This window comes from Meriones unguiculatus, chromosome 17, assembly GCF_030254825.1.
Source record: "Meriones unguiculatus strain TT.TT164.6M chromosome 17, Bangor_MerUng_6.1, whole genome shotgun sequence".
In the NCBI taxonomy this organism is placed as follows: Eukaryota; Metazoa; Chordata; class Mammalia; order Rodentia; family Muridae; genus Meriones; species Meriones unguiculatus.
The window spans coordinates 18,631,022-18,645,408 of NC_083364.1; positions in this window are offsets into that span (position 1 = coordinate 18,631,022).

Here is a 14,387-nt window from a genome sequence, read left to right on the forward strand (position 1 = left end):
TGCCTGGAGCACAGCTGTGTGATGGTGGCTCAGTCTCTGCCAGCTGTCTGGTGCGCAGAAACTGCCTGTGTCTGCCTTTGCGGCTTTTGGGAGCCTGGGTGCCTCCCTAAGCTGGGTAATTTTCCAGGGACATTTTCAGGTTGGGGGTGTCAGCTGAGTGCTCTGAGATCAGACCCGCCGTTTCCCTCCCTATGTGTTTGCACCAGACAGTGAAACTCATTCGCTGGTGCCCTGGTGCCCACAGTTCTATCTCTGGTGGCGAATCAGGCGCACAGGTAGGCAGGGCTCTGTGCCGGAACCTGGGTCCCCGGCTCTGGCTCCGGGCTGGCTCCTGGGGTGCCCGTGGAACCTGAGTCTTTTCCAGGGGATCTCTGGGTGACCTAAGGCCAGTCCCAATCGTTTCCTGTACCCTGGGGTTATCTCTCAACTGAAAATTCCAGTCTCTGATAGTGTGGTGTGCACGGTTCAGTCTGGGACCGTGACCAGAGACACTGGCTTGTGGCTCTGGGCTGGGGCTGGGGCTGGTAGTCGGCAGCCAAGTGTCTGGTGGAAGGTGAGTTAAAAGCTGATTGAATCCCCCACCGTGGGGTATCCTCTCACCTGGGAAACACAATGACTGTGTTTTATGGCCGCGAGTTCTGATTACTGGTCACTGTGCTGATCCTGCTGCTGCTGCTCAGAATGAGAGTCCTCCCAGCACTGCCATCTTGCCCCTCCTCCTGCTTAAGCTTTTCTTATCACAAATTGGAATCTGAGCTGGGTGAGTTCTTGCTATGAAGTCACCACTCCTTTTAGTCTATTTATCATTAGACTTTAAACTTTTCATCTCTTTGTGTATGAACTTAGCTCCATTTTACACTACCTGGTTCTACTTTTCCCCTCAAATGTAAATTTTGTATTTTTCCTTGCTCATATTTCTCCTCTTTACTATAAATCTGCATTAGGTTGACCACTAATAACCACACAAGCAAATCAATACTAGGCTGTGTTGCAATCTCTTCTGCCATTGCCATTAACACAAACTTCCTTGATTTAGCCTCTTTCAAAATGCAAGGTAGAAAGCAGCCACAATCTTCATCAAAATATCACAGAAACTGCCTCTCACTAATATTCTCTTCCTCTAAAACTTCTTGAGTTGGTCATCACAATCTCTATTTCTCTCAGCACCACTGTCTTCCATGATCCTTCTACCATGGCCCATTGAGTGCAACTTAAAGTATTCAGTTACTGTCCTCATCCAAAGTCCCAAAGTCCACATTCCATCAACGAGCAATGGTCAGGCCTGTTACAGCAGTACTTTGTTCCCTGGTACCAATTTCTGTCTTATTCAGTGTTCTATTGATGTGATGAGACAGCATGACTATGGCAAGTCTTTGAAAGGAAAGCATTTCATTATAGTGTGTCCCTTCACCAAGGATCACAAGGAGTGACCTAGTGTTCCTTTGAGTGACTGACTGTTGACTTGTATTTCTTAATCATCCTAAACAGTTTGTGATAGTACCTTTCAAAAGGACTACAACTTCATATTGCATTTTTAAGAATTACATATGTACAATACCTTAGTTTTGTATCAATGTACAAAGAACTATAAGAGTATATTCAACAATCTTATCTTTTTTCCTCTTATTCCTATATTATTTCTATACCCCTATTTTGGTCTAAAAAAGGGAAAGATTTTAATTCTAATAAAGTAAAACTATTTACAATAAGGAAGTTATTTTTGAGAAGTGTTCAACAATTTCCTGCTTGGTTGAATTTGGCAGTCTTAAGTATTTTTTAGTATTTTTAGTATTTTAGTATTTATTTGAGTGCCCTGAACTGTTTGTAGTTCAAAGCTGATCTTTGGGGGGGGGCATTTGTGAGCTTAGTGGTAATCCTGGCTAGGTAGAACATAGAAGTCAACCCAAAGGTTTGCATAGAACCTGGCTGCAGAAGAGGGGTGGAGCAGTTTTGCCAGTGTTAGTGTTACCACATCCAGGATTCGTCACTGCCTCATCATCTTGAAAACATAAAAGTTTACATTTGGCCAATTTACTTTTTTTTCTTGGGACATTTTCTCTTGATGATTTCTCCTTTTTCTTTGCATATTCATTTGTTCAGTGGTCTCTGAATTCCTTAGTTGGATGCGTTTATGCTTCTGAAAAGATAAATGTAAAACCCTGCCCTGACTCTAATCCTGGGGGTTCCCTTTTCTGGCATGTTATATCTCTCCTAGGGAAACTCTCTTTTGGTAATAGAAAAAGAATTACCTTTCAATTAAAATTTTAAAAATTCTTTTGAAATTTTGAAACTTAAATAAACATAGTTCCACCCCCCCCCACACATATATTCAAGGTTTAAGTGTATTTATGTTTAGAGCATAAAAGACATTCTCTTGTATGTCGTCCTGCCTTTTTCAAGCAGATTTTACATTTAAATCACTGTAATACCTATGTGACTTCCACTGCTACCCAAGTATTGAGATCAAAGGTGTGTGCCTCTCAAGTGCTGGGATTAAAGGTGTGAATCACCACCACCCTGTTTGTTGTAATGCTAGAATTTAGAAAATGACTGACTTACAGAGATCTGCCTGTCTCTGCTGGGGTGAAAGCATGGCTTACTACCACCCTGCTCAGATATTTTATCTTAGCTCCAAATTATTCTAACTCTTAGAGATTTAGAAGACACATTTGAACTATAGTGAGTGGCCCTTTGAATTTACTTAAAGCATTTTAAACCACTTAACTGCATTTTAAATACCAAACAACAACAAAATGTCCTTTTTATTTAAGAAGCAAATTCAAAAGCTGATGTCCAAGATGGTGTGGGCCTTGTGTCAATATAGATTTTAACATTAAATATGGAATTAAGGCACATGTTTTAAGAAAACCCATTTTTCATTTCATGACAGTAAGACAAGTGTGCTTTTGCTAAATTATCATTCGATGCTATTCTTTTTTGATTTTTACTCTTTCACTCTTAGTTAACCATTTTGAAGGTAGGGTGGCTGGTACCTTTAAAAGAGCAGAACATCTGTTGTGTCCTGCTTGTGGACACCCTGGACAGTCTGTGCTGTTCAGAAGAGGACATTGCAGCCCATCCTGAAGAGAGTTGATAAGCTAGGGTCAGATGGAGGGGGAGGAGGTCCTCCCCTGTTAGTGGACTTGGAAAGGGGCAGGGAGAAGATGAAGGAGGGAGGGTGGGATTGGGAGGGAATGAGGGAAGGGGCTACAGCTGGGATACAAAGTAAATAATCTGTGATTAATATAAAAAATAAATTAAATAAAAATAAAAAAATAGTTTACATTAAAAAAAATACCTTTTATTATTTTTCTCAGAAGCATTCTTTTTTTTATGGTTGCTGAGGTCGGAGAATTATTAACCTGTTAATCTTACCACTGCTTCAACAAATCACTGTTGGGATTGTGCAGCAAAGTTGCACGGCAGGTTCACAAATCACACCACGTGACTGGTTCCACATGGGAGGTTTATTAAAGGGAGGAGGAAGGGGTCACAGAGACTGTCTCTGGGAAGAGCAGGAGAGAGAGAGAGAGAGAGGAGGGACTGCGAGGTCTCTTATAAGGTTACCCAGAGCATGCTCAGGTAGTTTCAGGTGGTCCGTAGGTGGCTTCACAGATGCCTGATATCTAGTTTGTCAGGTCCCTTGGGGCTGGCTGTAGAGATGCCTGGTTACGGATGCCAACGTTCACTTCCCCATGAACTCATGGCTCTATTAGCCACATACAGCTTTAAGTTTCCTTTTTGTCCTTCTGGCCTTGTACACTCAACCCAGCTTGCACTTTGTTTCATCTGAAGTAAAGTTCCAGTCCCTAGAAGATGAATATATACCTCCTGAAAATGCCAATCTGGATGTCAATATTTGGGGGAAATTATTGTTACATCTACTTGTGTATCTACTAGACCTTCAATTTCAATGCCATTTATTTGTATTTTCAGCTTCAGTCTCTGATCATTTATAGCATATTGCCAAAACATTTGTTTTCTGGTCTCCTGATTTTTTTGTTTTATCTACTGAAGCTGTTCTGTCCTTTATTTGTCCAGACCAGTGTTGTTTTTAACAACAGGCATAACAATTTTTAATTGCTCTGTGCATGAGTTTTTCTAATGCTGACAGGGAATGAGTGAATCAAATTGGATATTCTGTAAAAGTGGGACAGGCTGGCCTAGAATTCCTTCTGTAGCTCATACAGACCTTGTAATGACTTGGGATGTGTGTCCCTTCACTAAGGATCACAAGGAGTGACCTAGTGTTTCTTTTTTTAAGATTTAAAATTTTATCTTTATAGGTATTTTTCTACATATATGTGTATGAATCTTGTGCATACAGTACCCTGAAGAAGAAGATGTCAAATCCTCTGGGACTGCAATTACAATTGGTTTTGAGTTGCCATATGGCTGCAAGAACTGATATTTGGTCCCCTGCAAGAACAGGCAGTTCTCTGAACCTGATAAGCCATCTCGTCAGCCCTTTGTTAAGGCAGTTAATCCTGTATTTTTATTTTGAGGGGCAACTTGGCAGTCAAACTTAGGCCAAAACATTTCACTGAAGGCTACTTTGAAAACTTACTTCTACTAGGACTGGAGAAATGGCTCCCCTGTTAAAAGCGCTGGCTGATCTTCCAGAGGGCTGGGGTTCAATTCCCAGCACCCACATGGTGACCATCAGCTGTCAGTACTTCCAGCACCTGGTGATCCACAGCCTCTTCCAACCTGCAAGGGAACTTCACAGGCTTGGGAGACAGACTGATATGCAGCCAAAGTACCCTTATATGTACAGTAAAGACTGCTTCTCCCACTCACTACTTTCTGTTCCCAGATGTCAAAGGAACTGGTCTAGGAGCACAGCAGGGCAAGGGAAAGAAGCAGCGTATCACTTCCCCACCAGGTAAGAAAGGGTTGTGAGTGACTTAACCTACACAGCCCTCAGGAACGGGTGGTCCTGGGTTTTACAAATTCAGAATATGGAGGGTATAAGACAGCACAGTATGATGGACAAGGCTTGGTAGTGAAACTCACCACCAACAGTGGGGTCTGTTAGATAAAAGGCATGCAGATAACAGCCCTGAAACCAGTGCCATATATGTGTGTGTATACATGTATATATGTATCCACATTTGGAGGTTGGCCATAGGTGGTTGTCATATGTCTGGCACCTGTGTGGAGATCCTACTAACATATGCAAGTGTCATAGGCACTAGGCACAGGGAAGCAGTGTGGAGGACTCAGACATGACATCTAATACTGTAAGTCCTGGGAGAGTCACTGCCCAGATGTGTGATGACCATCTCTCTCTTGAGATCCCACTTCCTCAGAAGTGATAAAGACCCACAATAAATTGTTCCTGTAAGAAAGGAGTTCCATAAAGAGCTGACAGATAATTCTTACTCACTTTATAACTTCTTAGAAGTTAACTGTGAATACTTTGCTTCCTGTCATCATCCGGACACTATGGTGAAGGAAGTTCTATTTTGGTCAGTGGTGGTACTAACACATAACTAGCTGTTTTGCTCAATTTTGCTTTTACTTTGTTTCTTTGTTTTGTATTTTGTTTTTTGGGGGGGGTTTGGGTGCTTTTTTGTCTTCACATTGTTTTCTATTTAAAAATTCTGAATTGGTGCCTTTGTGATGTGTGTGATGACACATACCACAGCACATGTGTGAAGCTAAGAATACAAGGGGGAAGAATAGGTGCTGTCCTGGGTATAGATCTCAAGCTCTCTGACTTGGTTGCACATGCCTTTATTCTCTGAGCCAACTTGATGATTTCCTTTTAAATTCCTCCCTTCTAATACACCTATAGTATATTGGTTGTAGTACTCTACTTTCATTTTGTGGGTAGAAAATACAAGACACCCATTCTAGAATCCAGCCCATGCTTGCCCAGTGTCTTCCCGCTGAGTCTTAAACAAAAGTTATTTTGAGGCAAGGTCTGGTTAAGTGACCCAAGTATTCTGTCAACTCAGTTTGTAGCAGCTATACCAGGCCTTAAATGAGTGATGCTCCTGCCTCAACCCTCCATGTGTTGGGATTTCAAGACTGGACATCCATTCAAAGCTCTAAATTCATGTGGGGAATTAGCAAGTTGAGTCTGCTTTTTTTTAAAAAAGTAATTTAGTTAAAGTGTTTCAATTATGGTTTTTAAACATCAACTTTTTGTGTCATCAGTACTTTCTCATTCCCTGTTATGTGGACTGACTCTCCAACCTATACTAGTCTTTCTTTCTAAGTCCTAATTTTCTATTCATTGATTCTTTTGTTTCCATATTTGTTTAGGTTGGAGCCTAAACTTTTGGGAGCCAAGACTATAAAAGGCTTTCTCAGATGCTCTGATGAAGGCACCAAGAGAATATTATACTTTGTCTTGGTCAAGGGTAGACTTGGAAACTTCTGGTCTGGTGCTGGAGGAAGCATCTTGAAGGAGTCATGGGAACCAGGCTCTTCAGCCTGAGAGTCTGTGGTTATCCTTCTCCTGTGTCCTATGTTCTTTTGCCAACACTGATAAATTATCTTTCTGCTGACTGACTCATTTTCCACCTATAGTGTATCAGAGTTGTTCATATTAATAAACTTGCTGAACATGAGCCATCAGATTACACAAAACATATTGATGCCATATTTTTATCTTTGTCTTCTCATCCCAGGTCCTTACCCATGGTCACCTCATCTTTGGGGCCCCTAATAGCTGGTGTTTGATGTCATTGATCATGCTGGTTTAATTATTTTGTTTGTTTTTAGAGACAGTGTTTCTTTTTGTAGCTGTGGCTGCCCTGGAACTCACCTCTGTGTATCAGGCTTAAACTCTGATGTCCTGACTCCACCTCCCAAGTGCTGGCATGATAAGCCAGTGCTACCACAGAAGACTGGGAAGCTGTTAGTGTTTTACTACCAATGTGTGAGAGAGGTATGAGCCTTCTGAAAATCGCTAATGCCTGGTGACTATCAATCAGGTGGTTTAAATCTGACCTGGTTAAACTTGGTGCACGTTTTGCTGTGGGGCTGGTGGATCACTCCACTCCACAGTGTTCAATGATCTGCATATGCTAGAGACCTTGTGCCTGGAAAAAGAAGCAGTGCCTACTGGGTACAGGAGTAATGCAGCGTGCTGAGAGAGAGGACTTTACATTGCAGGTGCTGTTATGAAATACAATGCAGCTGGGTTAGGGTTGAGGTGCGGTGTTAATGGCCAGTTTGTGAGACTGCAAAGACCACCAGGAATCTACTCCAATGCTGCAAAACACATGAGGGTTTATTTAATACAAGCTTGAGCCCAGGTTGCAAAATTTCCTGGGGTAGCAGGAAAGGAATGTGGTGGGAGGTCTAGAGGAAGAGGGTTTTTAAGGGGAAAAACACAAGTAGGGAGCCACATGCCTTGACATTACATGATTCGGTATGGGAAATTGACTTTTGAAATGACTTGTTTACTTTAGGTGTCAAGACCATACACGGTTCTGGCCTGGCCGTCTGGGTGGGTTGCCAGGAGATGGTATCTCTTTAAGTGGTTTAGGCAATCTGGGCCAGTTTCCTAGCAACTGTATCTCTAGTGGGCAGGAAAAGAATGAGGTAAAGCTCTTGGCAGGTGACTGGACATGTCTCCATCTGGCTGGCTTTCATTTAGGCTTGTGCTTTAAAGTTTAAACCAATACCCCCCCTCCAAAAAAAAACCCTAATTTTTAATTCTTTAGTCTTTCAAGGGGATGGTGCATTTTGAAAGGGGAGCAAAGGTGTGCCCCTGGCAAATTACAAAAGGGGCTTAATTATGCATCTGGTGTAAACAAGGTTTGTTAGGGGCAGAGGGAGAAGTGAGTTCTTGGTTAAAGGATAGAGGCAGAAAACTGGACATGTGGACAGGCAGACAAACAGGGAGCAGAGCCATGAAGGCAGAGAGAGGGAGAGAACGGGGACAAGCACAGGGTACAGAAAAAGCTGGGATTGCAGACAAAGCCTTTTGTCTGGCCAAGTACACTTGGAGAAGTGGGGGACCCAGAGGAGGCGGCAGGTGATGGCGACAGATGCTGACCTAAGTCGTTCTTAGGTCCCTGAGAGAAGGCTAGTGGAATTGCCTGCACGCTAACTTCTGTTGGCTTCCCAGTATTTAGAGAAAATATTTTTCTTTTGTCTGTCTCTGTCTCTCTTTTCTCTCCTCCCACTGTCTCTGTTTCCGTTACTAAAGAGCTCTTTTCTACCTAGGCTATATTCCTGTTGTGGTTTGTATTACCTCAATAGCCACATATTCCTATGTTTGAATGCTTGGTCCCCAATTAGTAGAACTAACTGTAAAAATGAAGAAATATGCCCTTGTGGGAGTAGGTTTGTCTTATTTGTTTAGGTGTTCACTCTAGGTGGGAACTGGGGTTTCAGAAAACCAGTGCAAGGCAAGTGCTTCTTTCTTCCTCCCTGTGTATCAGGGTGTAACACTCAGCCCCATGCCTGCCCAGCATGATGCTTCCTTTCAAGATGATAATGGAGTAACCCTCTGTCATTCCAATCAGTCCCAAAAGTATTCCATTGTAAGAGTTGCCTTGTTCCTAGTGCTTCTTCACAGCAATGGACAGTCGCTGAGACAGGGTGTTCATGTAATATTTTGATATATTATCTTTCTATTCTGTGAGTGTCCTCTGAAATCAAATGAGGCTAAATGAAAGAATAATGGACTGATCTCTAGATAAAGCATTCAGTGTGTGTCATGGCCATTACTCGTGACTCCTACAGGACCATAGAGAAAAGGAGCAACAACAGGGGCAGGAATTAATGAAACCTGTGTAGTTTCTAAATAAAAAGAGCTGTAGGTAAATTCATATGGCTGTCATGTGCTAAATGAGAAATCATTAGGGCTGTTAGGGCCATTAAAAAGAAGGTAATTGCTATTCTTTTTTGGACATATAGAAAATGTGTTGTGAGGTTGCTGTACCACCTAACAAAGTGATTAACTGTGGAAGGAAAAGACAAGGTGATTTTAGTCTCAGAAAGCAACTCCTTACTGAACCTAATGCTGCTTTGTTCCAGTGGGACTGGGTCCATCAAAAGCTAGAACTCCTTATGGTATTATCATTAATGTGCCACTTTCCCTTGAAACAAGAAAGATGCAAAATTCAAGGTTCATGGACTCTTCCACTGTGTGTTCAGTTATGGTTAATAATAGAATGTTGTGAAGGCCCCACTGAGGAGTTGACCCCAGAATAGAGCTCCCGAGGTCCTGTGACCTGCTTCCAGGAGCTGTGAGGAATGCAAGGCAACCTGGGAATTCATACCATCATGAGCAGAACACTGGGTTGGGGACTGGAAGAAAAGGGAAGGGCGAGGGGATCACCCACAGTTCGGGAAGAACCTGGGCAGTTCCTGTGGGGTTCCTTGAGGGACAACAAGAACTGGTTGGGAGGCTAGTTGTCCAGTATGATTCAGTTTGTTCTCCTGAGGTCTCTGAACTGCCCATGAAGAAGTGGGACCTCTGCATGACTTATATTCCTTGTCTGCACCTGCTCACAGCATGGGGAGCTGAGCTCTTGTGTGGAAAAGTCTTTGTTGCTGATGTCACTATGTAATGAGCTCACTTCAGCAGCATTTACTGTCACCAGGGAAGGCAGATTTGCTGACTCACTGAGCCCTAGTTTCTCTAGTGTCTTCAAGAAGTTTTGACCCTGGCACTTAACATTCAGGTGTAGGACCATCTGTAGTTAATTCTGTGCAGGTGGAAAGTCTGTTATTAACATGTTTGAGTGTAGATGCCATGTGTATTAGCAAGGCCAGACTTCCTGGGTTTCCTGGTCTTAAGAAGCAACATTACTTTATTTGATTTGTGTTTTTCTTTTCTAAGTTGGCCCTCATGTTCTGCTGATCTCTATTTTTTCCCTAGATAGTATTGTCTTTATAGCAGTTGTCTTCAAAGATTTGAAGTCAAAGAATGTCACTGTCTTTAGTATGAATCCAATCTTGTATATTGACCATTTTTTCATTTATGATTATTTTTTCCCATCGGTTTCCTGTTGTTGGTAGCGTACATGGTGATACTTTTTGTTGGACATTTTTGAGTCTATAGCTCAAATTCTGTATTGTTGTAATGTAATATTGACATAATAGCCAAGATGGCTGCAAACCACATGGTTGCTTTCTACTCAAGGTTAGCTCAGCTCCATGCTAACTCCCCACAGCTAAGGTACAGAGGAAAGATTTCCATGGTGGCAAGCAGAGACAATTGAGCCTGTCCATGTCTCACCACACAGACTGTATTGGGGAAACCAAGAGTTGTCACCCACTTGTGTCACCTTCTCCTCAGTTTCCAGTCAAAAGATGTTGCTTGGCCCCATTTTATCACAGTTGACTATGGTCTTGGCTGTGACCAGGCAGATTTCTGAGTCTCCATGTGGGCTAGAATTTAAGACTTTCAGATTTCAACTTGTTAAAATAGTTGAATCAAACTTAAAACTTTAGTAGCCTTGTGTGGCACTTCTACCCAGAAATGCAACTTTCTGTTGGGATTGCAAAACCTGCACTCCCGGTGCAGGGTCCGTACCGCTCCCTCCCCCAAAGTGACTCACAGACCGCGGTTCAATGCAAAAGCAAGAGGCAGTTTATTCCGATTGCGATGGGGGTCATCCCTTCAAAGCAGGAGACGACCCCGAGCATACAAAGCACAGAGTTTTTATTTCAGGCCTTTACATTGATTAGTTAGCAGAAAAGATAGCAGTTATGCGGTTGGCAGCTGTAGCGGGGAACTCATAGCTCCAAGGACAGTCCTCCCCTCTTCTCCCATCTCTCGGTTCTGTAGCAGGCCGCTTACAGCTTCAAGGACAGTCCTCCCCTAAATTGCCTGACTTGCTCTTTCTTTTTAGCTGGCCCTTATTCAAGGTCCAGTTGTTTTTCTTTCTAATTTGGGATGGTTCCATTTTTCAGGATCATCTCCAACAGTCACACTTAAGCACACCAAAAACCTGATCCAAGGTTTCCAAGATTCTCTGAGGAGACTGAGTAGGGAGGGAAACAATGGAGAATACCATGAACTCACAGAAAAAAATATATAATTAAACCTGAATTTAGAGGCCTCCGGATGTTCAATCTCTTCTTATACAGTGTAGGGAAGTTTGTATTAAGGAAACTTGTAACCCAGTGAGAGGAGTTGGCTCCCCTGTATTTAGAAGAAATATTTTCTTTTCTCTGTTTCTCTGTGTATCTTGTTTTCTCTCTCTTTTTTCTCTCTCTGTTTCCATTAGTTTCTTTCACTCTTTTGAGCTCTTTTCTTCTTAGATCATATTCATATCATGGTTTATATTAGTTCAGTAGCCTCATGTGCCTATTTTTGTTTATGTTTTTTTGTTTTGTTTAAGTTTGGCTTGTTTGTTGGTATAATGTTCTTTTAAAATGTATATGCCTTACCCTTGTTAATTCAAATGCTGATTTCCTCACCCCCAACTCTCTGGTTTCAGTCTGGATATTGCATTGTGATACTCGCTATAAGCATCCTGTCTCAACTCTTGTGTAAACAGGACACAAAGCAACTAGATACAATGTTGTGCAATGGGAGGAGCCAGAGGACAGGAAAGAGGGGAGGAGCTAGAGAACAGGAAGAGGCGAGAAGGAGGAGGAGCTCGAGGAGCTCGAGGAGAGGAGAGCACGAGGAGAGCAGAGAGGGAAGAGAGAGCTTGGAGGACTTGGAGCATGAACCAGACCTAAGATTTCACAAAAAGCAAGTATAATGTGGGAAATCTAAATGTTAGGAAACTGAGGGCTTGGAGGTTTAGGAGGGAGTAAATATTGCCCAGCATTGTGTTCTAGGTTAACTAAAAACCCAGTCTCTGTGTGGTGATTTGGTTATACAGCTGCTGAGGATTAACACCAGCAGAAGTTAAACCCATAGTAAATATTAATAACTTTCTACAACACTTGTTTTTTGGTTTTTCAAGACATTATTTCTCTATGTAGTGTTGGCTTTCCTGGACTCATTTTATAGATCAGGTGGCCTCAAACTAGCAGAGATCTGCCTGCCTTTGCCTCTGTGAACGCTGGGATGACAGTTGTATGCCACCACATCAAGCTATGTTCCTATTTTTGAATGTTTGATCCATGATTAGTAGTCCTCACTGTGAAATTAAGAGGTATGACATTGTGGGAGTAGTTTTGGGTATCTTAACATTTGTTTAGGTGTGTGTAGCTAACTTTTGAGGTTTCCAAAGACCAGTGCAAGGCAAGTGTTTCTTTCTGCTTCCCTTCTTCTGTATCAGGACTTAACATCAGCCCCATGGCTGCCCACCAAGATGCTATGCTTCCTTTTAGACGATAATGAAGTAACTAACCCTCTGTCACTGTAATCAATCCCCAAAGTATTCCATTATGAGTTGTCTTTGTCATAGTGTTTTTCAAAGCAATAGAACAGTCGCTGAGACAGGTTGTTTGTGTACTATTTTAGCATATTATCTTTCTATTCTTTGTCCTGTCCTGTGAAATCAACTAAGGCTCAAAGGAAGAGTAATGGACTGATCTCTGGACAAAACATTCTGTCTGTGGCATGGTTGCTACTCATGACTCCTGCAGGTCTGTAGAGAAAAAGAGCAACACCAGGGGCAGAAATGAATCCTGTGTGGTTTGAGAAGAAAAAGAGCTGGAGGTAAATTCACATGTGCTGAATCAGAAGCAGGAATTATCAGGGAGGTGAGGGCCATTAAAAAGAAGGTACCTGTTCTTCTTTGGATATACAGAAAATGTAATGTTCCTGGACCACCCTACAAAGTGTTTAACTATGGAAGGAAAAGATGAGGCGATTCCTAGTCCTAAAGAAGTAAAGAAGAAGGTACCCGCTCTTCTTTGGACATACAGAAAATGTAATGTTACTGGACCACCAAACAAAGTGTTTAACTATGGAAGGAAAAGATGAGGTGATTCCTCATCCTAAAAAGCAACTCCATATAGAACCTGCTGCTACTTTGTTTCACTGAGCAGGGTACACCCCAAGCTAGAACTTTTTATGGTGGTATCATCTATGTGCTACATTTCCTTGAAAGAAGAAAGATGTAAATTTTAAAGCTCATGGATTCTTCCTCTGTGTATTCAGCACCGTTTCAGTCATAGGTTTGGCAGAGTCCGATCCAGTGAGGAAACTGGGAGAGTTTTGACATGAATCCATGGTGATAAAGCCTGGGTTGCATTTTGAGACTACAAAATGTTAAAATACCCAAGCTTTGAGGTACTTGCCCTGAATACTGCATATAGGGAGTGCAAGTGGGCAAAGAACAAGGAGTATGGGAAGTTGCAGAGATAAAGAGCCATCTAAGCCCTCTGAAACTGAATCCCCAGGTGGCTGACACAGGACTTGATATTTGCCCAGCAGGGTGTCAGGATACCTTAGTCCAATCTTTCCTTCTTTTCAAAAGAAATATGTATTGTGAGTTGGGAAAGTATGATTTGTGTTTTGATTTTACAAGATGTCAAGTTAAGAGATTTCTTGAAGGTTAAGAGAAACTTTGGACATTTCAACAGTGCTCAGACTGTGACATACTGTGGAGATTTGGAAGTTAGGAGAATTTTCCTGTTTCAGTATGGGTTGAGTGTGAGCCCATCATCACCTGTGTGAAATATGGTGTGTTGAATGAAAACACTCCCAGATTTGATGATGGAACTGACCATTTGTAACTGGTTGGTAGCTTTCATTGGGGTGCTTGTGGTACCTTTAAGGGCAAAATTCCTTTTGGAGAAAGTTAGTCTCTGGGGATAGGCTTTGAGTGTTTATACCCTTATCACACTTGTCTTCTTTTTGTGATTGAAGCTGAGCAGCCTACTTCCTTCTCATGCACCCATAACTGTACCAACATTACAGTCTCTGACCCTAAATAATGTAAGGTAAAATACAATCAGTGCTTTTCCCTGAGCAATTTTTTAGCCTGATATATTTATGTTTGTATTTCTATCTTATGGAATTAGGTTTGTCTACATGTCGAGCATTTGTTATTGTACTGAGCTTTACCCATATCTTTAGAACTTTGTCAGAGGACATAATTTTTTACACAGGGTAGCATGCATACATGAAATTAACACTGATCTCTGATTGGTTTGTAGGTGTATAGTATTCTTCCTCCCCTCCTGCGCTGTGACTCCCACTACAGGAAAATGTTATGAATGCAGTCAGTGTGGGAAAGCTCTGAGTTCTTCTAGTTCTCTTCAAAGAAATGAAAAACCTCATATGGGAAAAGGAAGTTGTGGAGAGCTGAGACTCAGATGCCACTAGATGGCGCTGACATTCCACCTTCAAAACTGTAAACAGCTTCCAGTACGCATGTGCGAATTGCGTAAGCACGCTAAGCATGCTGGGCCCGAGTCATCAGGCGGGGTAAAGAGTGAGCAGCCAAGCAGGGTATTGACACATCACTTAGGTGCGACCCGGGCTTATATAAACAGCGCCACAT